The sequence below is a fragment of the Chiloscyllium punctatum genome, chromosome 2, assembly GCF_047496795.1.
Source record: "Chiloscyllium punctatum isolate Juve2018m chromosome 2, sChiPun1.3, whole genome shotgun sequence".
In the NCBI taxonomy this organism is placed as follows: domain Eukaryota; kingdom Metazoa; phylum Chordata; class Chondrichthyes; order Orectolobiformes; family Hemiscylliidae; genus Chiloscyllium; species Chiloscyllium punctatum.
This window is the reverse complement of record NC_092740.1, coordinates 128924846-128941435: the sequence shown is the minus strand read 5'-3', so window position 1 is coordinate 128941435 and position 16590 is coordinate 128924846.

Genomic DNA, 16590 nt, shown 5'->3' with positions numbered 1-16590 from the left:
ACCAACGCTTAGTATTTTAACGATTCACTCAGTCGTGGCCTTCTCTTGCTATCTTTAAGGGAGGCAAACATTTCTCTTAACCTTAAAAAAGAGAAGGCCTCAGAGAACTGTGCTTCCTATAGGCCCACCTCAGTCCTGAATAGAGTCATAGAGATGTACAGCATGGAAACAGACCCTTCGGTCCAACCCGTCCAGCCCGACCAGATATCCCAACCCAATCTAGTGCCACCTGCCAGCACCGGACCCATATCCCTCCAAACCCTTCCTATTCCTATACCCATCCAAATGCCTCTTAAGTGTTGCAATTGTACCAGCCTCCACCACTTCCTCTGGCCGCTCATTCCATACACGTACCACTCTCTGTGAAAACGTTGCCCCGTAGGTCTCTTTTATAACTTTCCCCACTCACCCTAAACCTATGCCCTCTAGTTCTGGACTGCCCAACACCAGGGAAATGACTTTGCCTATTTACCCTATCCATGCCTCTCATAATTTTGTAAACCTCTATAAGGTCACCCCTCAGCGTCTGAAGTTCCAGGGAAAACAGCCCCAGCCTGTTCAGCATCTCCCTATAGCTCAAATCCTCCAACCCTGGCAACATCCTTGTAAATCTTTTCTGAACCCTTTCAAGTTTCACAACATCTTTCCAATAGGAAGGTGACCAGAATTGTATGCAATATTCCAACAGTGGCCTAACCAATCTCCTGTACTCAATACTCTGACCAATAAAGGAAAGCATACCAAATGCCTTCTTCACTAACCTATCTACCTGCGACTCCACTTTCAAGGAGCTATGAACCTGCACTCCAAGGTGTTTTTGTTCAGCAGCACTCCCGAGAACCTTACCCTTAAGTGCATAAGTCCTGTTAAGATTTGCTTTCCCAAAATGCAGCACCTCACATTTATCTGAATTAAACTCCATTGCCACTTCTCAGCCCACTGGCCCATCTGGTCAAGATGCTGTTGTAATCTGAGGTATCCCTCGTTGCTGTCCACTACACCTACAATTTTGGTGTCATCTGTAAACTTACTAACTGTACCTCTTATGCTCGCATCCAAATCATTTATGTAAATGAAAAAAGTAGAGAGCCCAGCACCGATCCTTGTGGCATTCCACTGGTTACAGGCCTCCAGTCTGAAAAACAACCCTGGAGAAAGTGAGGACTGCAGATGCTGGTGATCAGAGCTGAAAAATGTGTTGCTAGAAAAGTGCAGCCGGTCAGGCAGCATCCAAGGAGAAGGAGAATCGACGTTTTGGGCATAAGTCCTTCTTCAGGATTCCTTTGTGAGAAACAACACTCCACCACCACCTACTTTTACTACTTTTGAGCCAGTTCTGTATCTAAATGGCTAGTTCTCCCTGTATTCCATGAGATCTAACCTTGCTAATCAATCTCCCATGGGGAACCTTGTCGAATGCCTTACTGAAGTCTATATAGATCACATCTACCACTCTGCCCTCATCAATCCTCTTTGTTACTTCCTCAAAAAACTCAATCAAGTTTGTGAGACATGATTTCCCATGCACAAAACCATGTTGACTATCCCTAATCACTCCTTGCCTTTCCAAATACATGTACATCCTGTCCCTCAGTATTCCCTCCAACAACTTGCCCACCACGTATGTCAGGCTCACTGGTCTATAGTTCCCTGGCTTGTCCTTACCACCTTTCTTAAACAGTGGTACCACGTTAGCCAACCTCCAGTCTTCCAGCACCTCACCTGTGACTATCGATGATACAAATATCTCAACAAGAGGCCCAGCAATCACTTCTCTAGCTTCCCACAGAGTTCTATGGCACACCTGATCAGGTTCTGGGTATTTATCCACTTTTATGTTTCAAGATATCCAGCACTTCCTCCTCTGTAATATGCACATTTTGCAAGATGTCACCATCTATTTCCCTACAGTCTATATCTTCCATATCCTTTTCCATAGTAAATATTGACGCAAAATACTCATTTAGTTTCTTCCCCCATTTTCTGCAGCTCCACACAAAGGCTGCCTTTCTGATCTTTGAGGGGCCCTATTCTCTCCCTAGCTACCCTTTTGTCCTTAATGTATTTGTAAAAACTCTGGATTCTCCTTAATTCTATTTACTAAAGCTATCTCATGTCCCCTTTTGCCTTCCTGATTTCCCTCTTAAGTATACTCCTACATCCTTTATACTCTTCTAAGGATTCACATGATCTATCCTGTCTATACCTTACATATGCTTCCTTCTTTTTAACCAATGTCGATTTGAAAATCATAGCTAAGACTCCTGCACTGAGACTAGAAACTGTGCTGCCCTCCATATTTAAGGAGGATCAGATGGGTTTTATAAAAGGTTACAGATCGTCTAATAATGTTAAGAGGTTACTTAACATGATCCATGTATGTCAACAACGGTCGGTACAGGGATTAGTGATCTCTCTAGACGCGGAGAAGACATTTGACTGGGTCAAATGGCCATATCCTTTTTATACTTGCAAGCAACTTGGCTTGGGTGAGGTTTTATCAGATGGGTAAAGGTTCTTTATAGTGACCCTTTTGCCGTGATTGTCACCAATGGTGTGCGATCAAGCAATTTTAATATTCTGAAGGGCACTCGACACGGCTGTCTCCAATCACTGTTGCTTTTCACATTGATAATTGAACCGTTGAGGTTGGCAATACCTAGGGATCTCATATCTACTCCAGAAGTGGGGACAAATTCACATAGGATTGCATTGACTGCAGATGACATTCTTGTCTTTTTGTCAAACCCAACAGTTCCGCTACTTCATCTGGTACAATGCATTAATTTGTTTGGTGGTCTACCGAAAACGATTGGTCCTGAGGGTGAATCTCGATTTCCCTTTAAATGGTCACAGGAGGGTTTTCACTTCTTAGGTATATTCATTACTCCCGTCTTTGATCAGCTATTTAAAACCAATTTTGCCCATTTATTCGACAGAATCAAACAAAACCTTCGAAGATGGGAGGCACTTCCGATCTCTTGGTTAGGTCGGATAGCTCTCATTAAATGAACATTCTCCCCTGCCTGCTGTATCCTATATGAATGCTTCCTTTGATCTTTACTAAGCAAACATTTAGGAGACTGAAAGGCTGGTTCAGTTCTTTCATCAGGCATTGCAAGCGACCCCTTATTAAACTAACTAAATTACAATTACCCCATAGACCGGGAGGAGTGGATCTCCCAGATATTAAAAAGTATCAATTAAGCTTGTTGTTATCTTACATAGAACATAGAGAACATAGAAAAGTACAGCACAGAACAGGCCCTTCAGCCTACGATGTTGTGCCGAGGATTATTCCTAATCTAAAATAAAATAACCTAACCTATGCACCCCTCAATTCACTGCTGTTTATGTGCATGTACAGCAGTTGCTTAAATGTCCCTATTGACTGTTTCCACCACCAACACTGGCAACACATTCCATGCATTCACAAATCTCTGCATAAAGAACCTGCCTCTGACGTCTCCTCAATACCTTCCTCCTAATATCTCAAAACTATGACCCCTTGTGCCAGTCAATCCTACCCTGGGGAAAAGTCTCTGACTATTGACTCTATCCATGCCTCTTATTACCTTGTATACCTTGATTAGGTCACCTCCTGTCCTCCTCTCCAGTGAGAAAAGTCCAAGTTTAGTCAACGTCTCTTCGTAAGACAAGCCCTTCAGTCCAGGCAGCATCCTGGTAAATCTTCTTTGCACCCTCTCCAAAGCCTCTATATCTTTCCTATAATAGGGCGACCAGAACTGGACACAATATTCCAAGTGTGGTCTCACCAGGGTCTTGTAGAGCTGCAGCAAAACCTCATGGCTCTTAAACTCAATCCCCCTATTAATGAAAGCCAAAACACCATATGCTTTCTTAACAACCCTATCCACTTGGGTGGCAACTTTGAGGGATCTGTGTACTTGAACACCAAGATCCTTCTGTTCCTCCACAGTGCCAAGAATACTGTCTTTAATCCTATATTCAGCATTCAAATTCAACCTTCCAAAATGAATCACTTCGTATTTATCCAGGTTGAACTCCATCTCAGCCCAGCTCTGCATCCTGTCTATGTCAAGCTGCAGCCTGAAATAGCCCTCAATACTATCAACAGCACCTCCAACCTTTGTGTCATTGTCAAAATTACTAACCCACCCCTCAACCTCTTCATCCAAGCCATTTATAAAAACTACAAAGAGAAGGGGCCCAAGAACAGAGCCCCTGCGGGACACCACTCACTGCTGACCTCCAGGCAGAATATTTTCCATCTACAACCACTCTCTACTTTCTATCAGCCAACCAATTTTGAATCCAGACAGCCAAATCTCCCTGTATCCCATATCTCCTCACTTAATGATTGAGCCTACCATGGGGAACCTTATCAAATGCCTTGCTGAAGTCCACATACACCACATCCACTGCTCGACCTTCATCTCATCACCTCCTCAAAGAACTCAATAAGATTTATGAGGCATGACCTGCTCCTCACAAAGCCACGCTGACTGCCTTTTATTACCTATGCTTTTCCAAATAGTCATAAATCCTATCCCTCAGGATCCTTTCCAAAGTCTTGCTGACCACAGACGTGAATGACTGGGCCCGGGAGGGACCCTCACTTACTATGGTTAGACATTGAAGCTTCTCAGTCAAGATGCCCCTTACTAGCTTACTGTTCTTGGACAAAATGTGGACAGTTAAAGAATATTGCCATAGCCCAATAGTTAATAATACTTTTAAAGCATGGAGGGCAATGCATCAGAGTGAGGGCAATATTGCCAAAACATAACTTTTTACACCCACAGTTAGTATTCTGAGTTTTCAGCCGGGGAAGATGGGATTCGGGGTTTAAACTGTGGGCAACTAGGGGTGAGCCTTGCCTGGGTGACATTTTCGAGGGAAATATACTGATGTCTTTTAACCAGTTGGCTCAGAAATACCAGTTGCCCAATAGAGACCTCTTCCATTTTTTCAAATTAGAAATTTCATACAAATTCTAATTGACTCTTATAGATCTGGCATGGAGAAGAGGGTGCAGTGTGCTGAAAATACACTTTCTATCAGTAATGTCTATCACCTATTGGGAAAGGGCCCCTCGGACGAGTCCAAGCTGCTCTGTAAGATATGGGGCAGGGAGCTGGACATTGAGATCTCTTCTGAAGTATGGGAGGATATCTGAGAAAATGCAAGAAGGATCTCATTTGCAATGGGACCCATACCTTGCAATTGAAGATTCTTCATAAGGTCCAATTTGCTCCAGATTGTCTCTCAAAATTTAAAGTGTGAGTATCTTCATTGCATCCTAAATGCAAAATGAGTACGGGTACGCTCACTCATTGTCTATGGTCCTGCCACAGGCTACAGGCATACTGGAGCGCTGAGGGGGCGAAATAGAAAAGGTCTTGGGGACAGAGATGGAGATGGATCCAGTATCTCTTCTTCTACTTTCATTAGACGCGCACAAAACAAAAGCTTTCCAGTATCCTCACTTTTTGTGCAAGAAAGAACATTCTCTTAGGATGGGTGCCTGAACCCCCCCCCCCCGGGATTTTCGGGCATGCCTAAGCTAGTTATGTAACACATCCCTTTGGACTTTCTTACAAGTATGTTGCACCATAAAACTGAGAATTTCTGTAAGACATGGCAGCCCTTTTTGGACTATTTGGGTACAGATTTGTTTGTCACACTAATAAGTGCCTTTAAATGTAGGGGTAAATGTAGGGGTATGGGTGGGTTGCGCTTCGGCAGGGCGGTGTGGACTTGTTGGGCCGAAGGGCCTGTTTCTACACTGTAAAAATCTAATCTAATCTAATCTAAAAAGCCATAATGATTCTGTTTAATGAATCTGGTATCCAGAGAGGAAGAATTACAAACACATGAATATGTATAAATTTATGCTCCCAATGGTTGAGGGCTATTACTTTGTTTTACTGAGCTGTATTATTATTATTATTATTATTGCTGACATGATTGAATAGTTGTTAGTTATTATTTATGTAATGAATGGGTTTCTTTATATTGATTTGAATTGTTTTGTTTTGTATTTGTTGTAATACTCAAAAAAAATTTCCCTTTTTTTCAATAAAAAATGTACATTATATTTTAAAAAATGGCTAGTCAGGTCTGAGGAAATGAATGTCTTACCCCTGCTCCTAGTTCCAGTGTTCTTACCTCAGTGAGAAGATTTGGCTTGGAAGGTGTGAGACATCAACTCCATCATTAGCTGAGCACCTCAGTGTAACAGCTCTGCTGCTGGCTAAGGAAGGAATGCCCAGGGCGCTGGCATGCTGAGACCTGGCACCAGCACAACCCCAGGCAGGAAGAGGACCATGTGGTGTCAACAATCAGGGATTTCATCCACATGAATGGGGAGTAAGAGGTCTGGGAATCAGAGTTGTGGAATGCAATGGCCCTCATTGCCCATAAGGTGCAGCAGAGTAGCGAATCATGTGACCATCTGGCTGCCTCTGTGCACAGGTTGGCATCTGCCATGGAGAGGGTTTTTGCCTGAAATGTCGATTTTCCTATTCCTTGGATGCTGCCTGACCTGCTATGCTTTTCAGCACCACTCTAATCTAGACTCTGATTTCCAGCATCTGCAGTTCTCACTTTTGCCTATCTGCCATGGAGAACCAGATCCAGATTCCTCAGGATCTGCGAGAGAGGAATCAAAAAGGTGCCCGGAGGCAACCCAGCCAGAAGGGAAACCACATAGAGACCCTTTCAGAAGTCTCCAAACATGCACTTCAGAGGCATCCAGACCATCCATTGCCATCCTCCCTGCCACCTTAATACCCTTGGAAGCAAACACTCAGGACAGTTATCTTGCACCTGGCACGGAGACATTTGGAATGTCTGGCTGGTCCAGATGCAAGTGCCTCTGGGGTCATCCAAACAAACTTTCAGAGCCAACGGATTCCGCTGAACAGACTACCTCCACTCTCAGGAACCAGACAGTACACTAGTGGGAGGGGGAAGAGGAGAAAAACGTGTCATGGGAACTTTGAGGGAATAGGTGACATTATTTTGTACTTTATATATAAAAGGAACTGCTTTCATCTTATATCTTGTCTCTCTGTGTAGCCCCGAATGACATTGTTTCAGCATGAGGCATAACTTTATGGCTATAAACAATGCATCATGGCTGGGGATCTGTGGTGAGAGTCTGCTTCAGCATTTGGAAGCAAGAGGAAACAGGCTTTTATAGGGCCATGGGTGCAGGTCCATTTTTGGCCCATGTCCTACAACATCGTTATTCTTTCACAGTGTCTGTGACTAAACCTGTTAGTATGAATGAGTTAGTCAACAACGTCTGTGGCAGGAAGGTGCAAGGCATAGAAAGCCAAATACTTTTGGATGGCCATTGATTGCAGACATTACAGGACTGTGACCTGCATAGTGCATGAATCTGTGTGTAATTTTCTTTAAAAGTCCTATTATCGGTAGGTCCTTCTGGACCCACCCTCACAGTTTGAGTGTGATTGCAGCTATTTTCTTCCCTATTGCAAACTACCAAATTCCAGTACAATTGAAGGTGACAGTGAATGCTCTTCAGCCAGTGGTTTACAGACTCCTTCTCTGACCAACCAAATCCCTTTCCTGGTTCCTCTTCCCATTGTCTTTGCACCTGTTCACTTAACTGGTCTGCATTTGTCCACCTTTCTCACTGAGCCCCTGTAATACAATGTGACCATGCCAACTTTTGGCATTCATTCACCATCCACCCTTAGTTCCCCCATCTCTTGAAGCCAGGGTGCAATTGACCTGACCCCTCCACATATCCCCCATCTCAGCCATGTTTTATTGTGTTCACCCATTTGCAGGTACTGTTGCCTCCTCTTCATTTTTGTAGACCCCCCCATCCTGCTTCCCATTTGCCTGTAACCAAATATCCTGAAAAATAGCTTGCGAAGTCTCTTTTCCACAGTAGCAGGCCCCCTTATCCCTCTTCTCCAAACCCTCTTCACTTTAGTTTATTTGGACAGATCTGAGAGACTGACGATACCCCACCCCCTTGAGCGGCCTAACTGGACAGCCCTGGGTGAGAAGTGTCCAGGTCCCTAACTAGTGACTACAAATTTCTCTGACCACATTAGGCCTACCCACTGACTGGCCACAATGGAACCACGAGAGTAACCGTGATACACTTACCAGATGGCAGAGGTATGAGCCCATGACCGAGCACAGTCCGAGCAATGCTGGGCCATGACCAATCCACTGAACTGGTATGGGAGGCTGCTCTTGGCTTGTTGGAATGGGACCCTGTAATTGATGTGTCACTCTCTGGATTTTTGTGAGGTGTGTTCTCTTAAGACTTTGAGACATGGTTGACTAGAGTTTTTGCAGACCAGTATGTACAGGAAGAATACCCATACTGACCAAATACTGAACTATAACAACAACCACCCCAGCACCCACAAATGAAGCTATTTCAGGACACTATTTAAATGGGCAAGGACACAATGCAGTAACCCAGAATTCAGAAGGCAGAACAGAACACCTATTTAAGGAAGTTAAACAAAACAGCTACCCTAAGAGCCTTATCCACTCATACACCCACAACAAACCTAGAGAAGAAAATACTACACGACCAGACATGATAGTGACCATACCATGCATCAAAGACATTTCAGAAATGTCTACCCGACTACTCAGCCCCCTTGGAATTTTAGTGGCCCACAAACCAGTAAACACCTTTCACAAGGTCCTTAAAGACCTGATACCCACATCCAACAGGACAAACATTAACTACGAGACACCCTGCAAGGACAAACAAGAAGAAAACTGACTATACGAGTGCACAAACATCAACTTGCCACTGCCAAACACGACCTGTACTCTCTCATTTCCAACCACACAGACAACAAATGATACAAATTCAACTGGGACAATGTAACCATCATAGCAGGGGCAAGACAGAGACACACGAGACAATTCCCTGAAGCCTGGCACTCCAATTGGAACTAAATCAATAAACACATTGAACTGGATTCCTCTCCATATAAATGCGAAAAGATTAAGCAAGCAGCCCTGAGGTGGACGATGGTCTAAACAGTGAGCTGAGTCCGTGTTCATGCACACAAAGTGTCTCTTCTGCAAACTTTCAGTGCAAGTTATCGATGCAGCCTGCAATGCATGTCTGTGCTTCAAGAGTGCCCTATCCAGTGTATTGAAGTGATGCTTGTGAAAAGTTGTCAAAAGCCAGATGCCAATGTATGAGGAGGAGGGATTCATGTAGCTCTAGATCATGTCATGCGATATTGTTTGGTGCTGAACAATATGGAGGTTGCTCAGAGCAAGCAGTGAATGAACCCGTTCTGGTTTCCTTGACAAATTTTCCCAATGTCTAGCTTGTTTAGCATATTTGGTAAAACAGAATTTTAAATATTAATGATGTGAGTTAGCTATTTACAGGGTGTTTAATAAGAAAAAGACCACCTTAATTGGCACCTAAAGCTGGCCATAGCACTTGTCAAAAGTATAAAAAATGCATTCTCCCAATATCAGAATATGTCTCCCTGGAACTCTCGTCCAGTTCTGCCACATATTTCATTTAAGGCTGAGATAGAAATAGACTCTTGATCAGTAGGGGAATCAAGGGCTCTTGGGAAAATGCAAGACAGGGGACATGAGAAATATCGCATCAGCCATGATCCTTATGAAAGAGCAGGCCCGAGGGGCTGAATGGCCTACCCCTGCACCTTTCTCTTATGGTCCTACAGTCTTCTCTTGCCACAACCCATGTCACTCAGACCACAACAAGACTTTGTTCCAAGTTTTATTTTGCTAACAGTAAATGAAGACATTTCTTTGACATCACTTTTGACTTAGAGATGAGTGGACTAGTGGGATGTTTGTACCCATGATGTTGAGTCCCATTGATCTTGAAATGACATTATCATTTAAATTTGGCAGCCAGGAGATGAGGGAAATGCAGTAGGTGTTGCAAGCATAAACCATGCAATTTAGACTTCATGGTCAAGTCTAGGTTGTCATCAGCTAGTTTGCCAGGATATGGGACACCAGTGGAATGTTTTGGAATCCTGGGAAGGCTTCTATTCCTTTTTCCCCTTGCAGACTCTTTTCACCCTTTGCAGAACCTCTACTCCCTTTACAGACCCTTACTTCCTCTTCCAGTCTCTCATACTATTTCCTGGTGCCTCTTCTTCCTTTCCAACACCTCTTCCTTCCTTTGCAGTCCTCTTTTCCTTTCAGATCCTTCCACCCTTCGCAGACCTCCTATCCATTCCCTGACTTACATTTTCAGCCCCTCTCCACCTCTCCCCATTGGACTTTCTCTCTCCCCACATTGCAGATTGTCTTGCCCCATCCCCACTGAGATATCAGATAGACAGCCTCACCCCATAGCCTTACTCATCAGCTTTGACCTCACTCCTGGGCTTCCTCCCATTGGCTTTTCTTCTTAGCCTCACTCCCCAGCCTTGCAGCCTCATTGCCTATTAACAGCAAGCACAGGAGAGAACCAGCTTATGTTTGGAGGGGTAGCTCCTTTCATTTTAGTTAACAGAGTGACTTTTCTCTGATTGCTTACTTCCATGAGTGAATTTTCTTGGGCAGAGCTACCCATCTCCCCCATGTATTTTGAATGCTGGTCCTCACACATCAAATCCCATTCACCTGCCACCCTCGGCTCCAGGTCCTCAACATCTCAATTTTGAAATTCTCATCTTTGTTTTCAAGTCACTTCATTGCCTTGTTCTTCTCTATTTTTAAGACTTCTTGTACCTCTACAATCCTCATAGTATGACATTCCCTATTTGACCTCTTGAGAATTCCCAATATCTTCATTCACGGCTGTGCCTCCAGCTGTCTGGGCCCTAAACTTATAGTTATAAAGGTTTATAGCACAGAAAACGACCCTTTGACCCATCGAGTCTGCACCAGTCAGAAAATATAATCAGCTAATTATTCCAATTCTGTTTTCCAGCACTTGACATCCTAAGTTCACATCTGAAAATTTTAAATGCTATGAGGGTTTCTGCCTCTACTATCCCCACAGGCAGTGAGTTCCAGATTTCCAACTCCCTGGAGGTGAAAATAAAATTTCCTTACATCCTCTCTAAATGACCTACACCTTATCTTAAATCTACGTTCCTTAATCATTGATCCCTCCATCAAGGAAAAAAGTTTCTTCATTTTTCCCCTATCTATGTTCCTTATAATTTTATTCATTTCAATCATGACGACCCCATTCCCACCCCTTTGTCTCTTCTGCTCCAAAGAAAACAACCCCAGTCTATACAATTTCTCTTCTTAACTAAAACTCTCAGGCCTTTATGACATCCTGGTAAATCCCCTCTGTACCCCTTTCCTTCCTAAACCTCTCCATCCTTTTCATCTTCTTTAAGACACTCCTAAGAATCTTAGTATTTGACCAAGCTTTTTAATCATATATTCTCATATCTCCTTCAGTGGCTTTGTGTGAAATTTTGTTTAATAACATGCCTGCAAAGCATATAAGCATTCTTCCTATGTTAATTCTGCTAGCTACATAAATGTATACTGTGTGAACACTCCTGCTTCCAATATCTTTGACCAAAAATAGCAATTCAGCCCTTACATTGTAGGATCGTGACTTCCACATTAAAATGAGACTATCATCTGAAACTAGCTAAGGATAGTTATAAAATTACTGCATTTTGAGGCATTTTTAATCCCATTAATATCAGATATAGGCAATAATAATTCTGAAAAAAAATGAGAAAGTTACTTGTTCATCAGAAGTAAGAACATTTTTGCAATTCCTGCTGGGAAAAAATTAATTTGGAATGAATTTATATCTTTGAGCTACACTTAAGACCTGTATCACAATTAGAAACTTACTAGATGATTATGTCAGTTATAAAGTTATTTCCCACTTTAAAGAAAATAGATTCAATGTCAGCAGATGATCTTTTCCATTAGCTTATTGTTGATTTTTAGGAACTAGACACGTACAAATTAGCTGCTACGTTTTCCTGCAATGCAACAGTGATTAGTACTCCATTGGCTAGAAGGACTATTGGCTTTGGGATATCCTGAGGTAATGAAAGATGTCACATGAGAATCAACTTGCGAGAATTGTCCAAACATACACCACTGAAAGGATGGAGGAAATCAGCTCCATCTGCAAACTTGGAATACTCATTAGAATTTTCAACACGCACTATCTAATCTCATCCTTCCTATATTCAAGACAGTGACTGCCCTCACATGCAACAATGAACTTGTGATAATCAAGGACAGGTTGTTTCATATCAGCACAATGTTATTGATTTGCAGCACATCATACAGCAAGGCTGAGACCAATTAACTAAATAGTTTATTTCTGCAGTCAATCTGTTGACCACTGATGAGGAACCACCCACCCTCCTTCACAAAATCACATTGCAGAGTTATACAGAATTACTTTTTTGCTGGTAATTCTATTTCTGCTTTAGTTGTGTGGGCATCACGAACTAATTTTGCAGTTTCACCAACATTTATATGAGTAACAAAGCTAATCCATGTTGAGATGGTAATCCTGATAATGAAAGCTTCTAAATGGGAATAATCTAAAACTGGGACTGTGACTAATGCCTTCGGCAGCTTGTTCCATTATGGGATTGACCTTAGGAAGAAAGATTGCTCATATGCTGTCTTTGAAACAAATGAGTCCAACTTTTCAACATGGTGAGAGGCTCTTCAATGTAGTGGAAATGCCCAAAATCACCAGTCCATTTCCCAACCATGGAATGTCCCACCTTTGTGGAGATAGACCTAGAATCAAGCCAGATTTTGTGTAGGGACAGTAGACAGAAGCAGCTGGGCATCTAATTCTTCAATTGGCTCCACTCAGATAGGCTGTTACTATCCCTGTAACATGGAACCAGTGTATGCATGTTAGATCTGAGAATAAAAGGTCTGAACTCAGGGTTCATTTAGAGAGCCACTGTACTCCATTGGAGAAGTAAGGTAGTTTTCAGATATGGTCCTGGGACACCTTTTCAATTATGATGCTTTCTACCCAGTCTACCTTGGAACCCAGAAGCCTTGACAGCCAGTCATCTGGGACAACATCCTACCAGCCTCGACTCTCCCTCCTGAACTAAAAATGGGAGTTCAGGTGGTCATTGTTAATGGTCAGGTTTGCAGAGCCAGGAATTCTCCTGCCTTTGGAACTTGCACCTGGAAATGTAAGGCAATACCATGGTCTTTGTAGTTTGTGTGGATGGGAACATAAGAAAATATCAGAACATAATAACTTAACATAATAACATAAAAGCATAATGGTGGTCCATTCTGTCCTATCAGCCTGCTCTGCCATTTTAGATCATCGATCATTTATTTCAATACCAGTTTGTTGTGCGATAATCAAATCCCTTGATGCCATTCTATCAGTCTCCAATTTGAAAATCTATCTCCAAATCTCCAGTCTCCAAATCTATCAGTCTCCAATTTGAAAATATTTAGTGCTTCCATTGAGCTTCCATAGCCCTCTGAAGAACAGAATTACAATGATACACTGGCTCTGAGTGAAGAAATTCCTTTTCATCTCAGTGGTTTGACCCTGATTTTGACATTTTGTCTGGTTCTTGACAAGGATGATTAGCTAACTGTCATGGTCCTCATTGTTGTGGTCCATCCAACAACATCTGTGGAAAGAGAGAAGTGACCATCCAGTCAGAACATAGGGAACTAGGTAGAAAATTTGCAAGAAGGACCCCAAAAGTACTCATCCTCAGATGCAATCTCCGAGCACAAATGTGTTGAAATAAGAGGCTACGACAGTTTAATATGTGGGAGATAGGGCATTAGATTCTTCAGACATTTGAACCCATTCTGCGGATCATGGGATAGATACAGATTGATGATTTGCACTTGATCAGAGTCATGATTGTGTTCATTGTGGGGCATTCTCTTTGTGCTATTGGAAAGGGTTTAAACTAACAAAGAAGTTATGGTAACCAGGTGATAATATCAGAGAGGAATACCGAAGTGCAAAAATGTTGGGACATGTAGCTAGCTCTTGGATAGAGAATAAAAAGTTAATGCATGAGGTCAGATTGAGGGAGAAAGTAAAAAAAGTCTAAATATTTATTGTGCAAGACCTTCAGGAATCTGGAACAACTTTGTGATAATATCGTGGGGTTGCACATCACTGCATAAATAGCACAGTGTGGGTGGAGTTAAAACAAACGATATGACATCGTGCATCAAACTACACTAGATTAGAACTTTAGCAAGCCTTGAGAATACGGACATGAAGTTTAGAGATCATTCAGAGCACATGGACACACCAAGAAGGTAGATTAGTCCTTATCTAATGTAATTATGGATTGAATTTTCTGAGCCTTGAATGACATGGGTAATGGCAATTTTGTTGGAAAATATGGTGAGTTCGAAGAAATGGGAGTCAAAGAAATTACACATTTTGTTTCAAGTCTAATTTGAAAACACGTTTGAATGGCCTGATGAGAAGCCTGTCCATGAGTAGGAAATAGCTATTTGCATTTACAATTCAGTAATACCTAATCTCATTTAATTGACATACAGTTTCCTATTCTCTAACATTCCAGACAGGAACTAGACAGCAACAATTCCTGATGTGCAAGTCACAGCAGGTACCTGGCAGCTCCAGCTCATTGCTTGCACTTCTGGCCCTCCAGCTTAGATAACAGTCCCTAACATCTCAGAGTACACTCCATGGGCAACAGTTTCCTGCATCTACCCCATCCATGGAGTTTGGCATCAGACACCTATATGTCTCACCCCATCACGTGACACATCTCTAACTCACGTCATTACAGCACTTGGGAACAGCACTATTCAATGTAGTTCTCTGCCAGGGCACTTGATACACAAGGGCAAGCTCCTACATCATGAATTGGCCCAGAGTACATCTCAGGGTTCCTCACTTCCTTTCTTTGTACTCACTCACTTTGCACTTGGATGTTCAGAATGTCTCTGCTCTGCCTTGTCCTTTTGTGCTTTGCCCTCTTATTCAGAACTTAAAGAATCCAATCCTTCTGTCTTGCCTTGCTTTTTAGCATAAACACAAAGCTGGGCAACTTGTGATGTTTGTCAGTTGTGATCAGTGAAGGGGGTAGACATCCTGTTCAGCACCATGCCACATCAGTGTGCTGAAGGGGAGTAGTCCTTCGTCATGCCAAACAGGACTTACCAGCCAGGGAGTCTTGTCATAGTTAATCAAGGGCAGTATCCAATCTCAGTCCAGGGGCTTGCCCATAGTCAGTCACTTAGACAGTCAGGGTTCCATATCACTGCAGTGCTCAGAGTGGGCCATGCTTAATCCTGCAGGCTGAATGCAAATTGTCCGGATTGTTGAAGTAGGTCATTCAGAGAACACAGATCAGTCAGAAGTCCAGTCACCTATACAGATCCTTTTGTATTTGTGTGCTCACCTATATACCTTTGATATATTTTTCACACCATATCTGACCAATATCTCATCTCTTAATGTCCCACAGTTGTCTGTCTACTGATTGCAGCCATTAGTTATTTCCCCCTCTTTTCACCCCATCTAAGGTTTGCTTTAGCAGCATTGACACTCCAAGAAAACAACTGATGGCATCTGCAAGTTTCAACCACGGGTCCATATTATAGCACAGATGTTAAGAAGGCAAGCCATGTTTACTTGGTGGTGGGTCTTGAATTGAAGTGTTTTTGATTATTTTACACTGAATTGTATGCTAGGGCATATGTACAGTGTAAATGTGTTGGGGGTTTGTGTGTGAAATAGGCAGGATTTGTGGGAGATGTATGTGAATGTAAGGGGTGTGTGGGTGTGTGAGTGGTTGGGGTCTGGGGTGCTGCGTGGTGGATATAACTTGAGGATGGTCAAGTCACTGGCTGACACAGTCAAACTCTCAGAATTATACTTTAGAGACAATGTTCCACACAAAACCACACATCATTCCTGGATGTGTTCCATCCCACTGGCAGGACAGACCCAGTAGGGATGGCAGCACAGTGATATACAATAGAAATGAGTAACTATTTTACTTAATTTCATTAGAACCAATACTCTGTTCAAGATGGCAGCAGAGGAGCAGTGCTGTGTTCAAGCTCCTGAGCTCATTCACATCCGTCCACTTTTCTTTTTTCCTTTTTGTTTGCTTTTGCTTTTTGTCTTTTATCCCCCTTTCGTTTCAAAACCTTTTGCTTTGGCAAGGCATTGATCAGTGGGATCCAGTGAGAGATCCAGTGATTGGAGCCTTTGCGCGGGCCCTGCCCCAGCATGTTCCTGGACCCAGTTATGATACTGGTAGTTATAGAATTGGAGGCAGAGGGAGGAGACCAGAGGTGGTAGCATCAGCAGCAGCAAGTACTCACCTCTTCCTGAGACTCCAGGCTGTGGCTTAATCCAGGTGTCTGCATGGAGTTAAGACTTAAATGTGTTCCTTTATTTCTGTTTTCTTTATTCTGGTTTTGTAGTCAAGTATATAATCAAGATGGTGTCAGTTACGTAGGGGGAGGCAAGATGGTGCTGAAGAGTGACAACTTTTGTTCTAGTGCTAGCGGTGTGGTGAAGGTGACTTGTGCCTGGCCACCAGGCCCAAGGCTCATGATGGAGTAGTTAACAAGAAGGACTGCGAAGTCGGATAC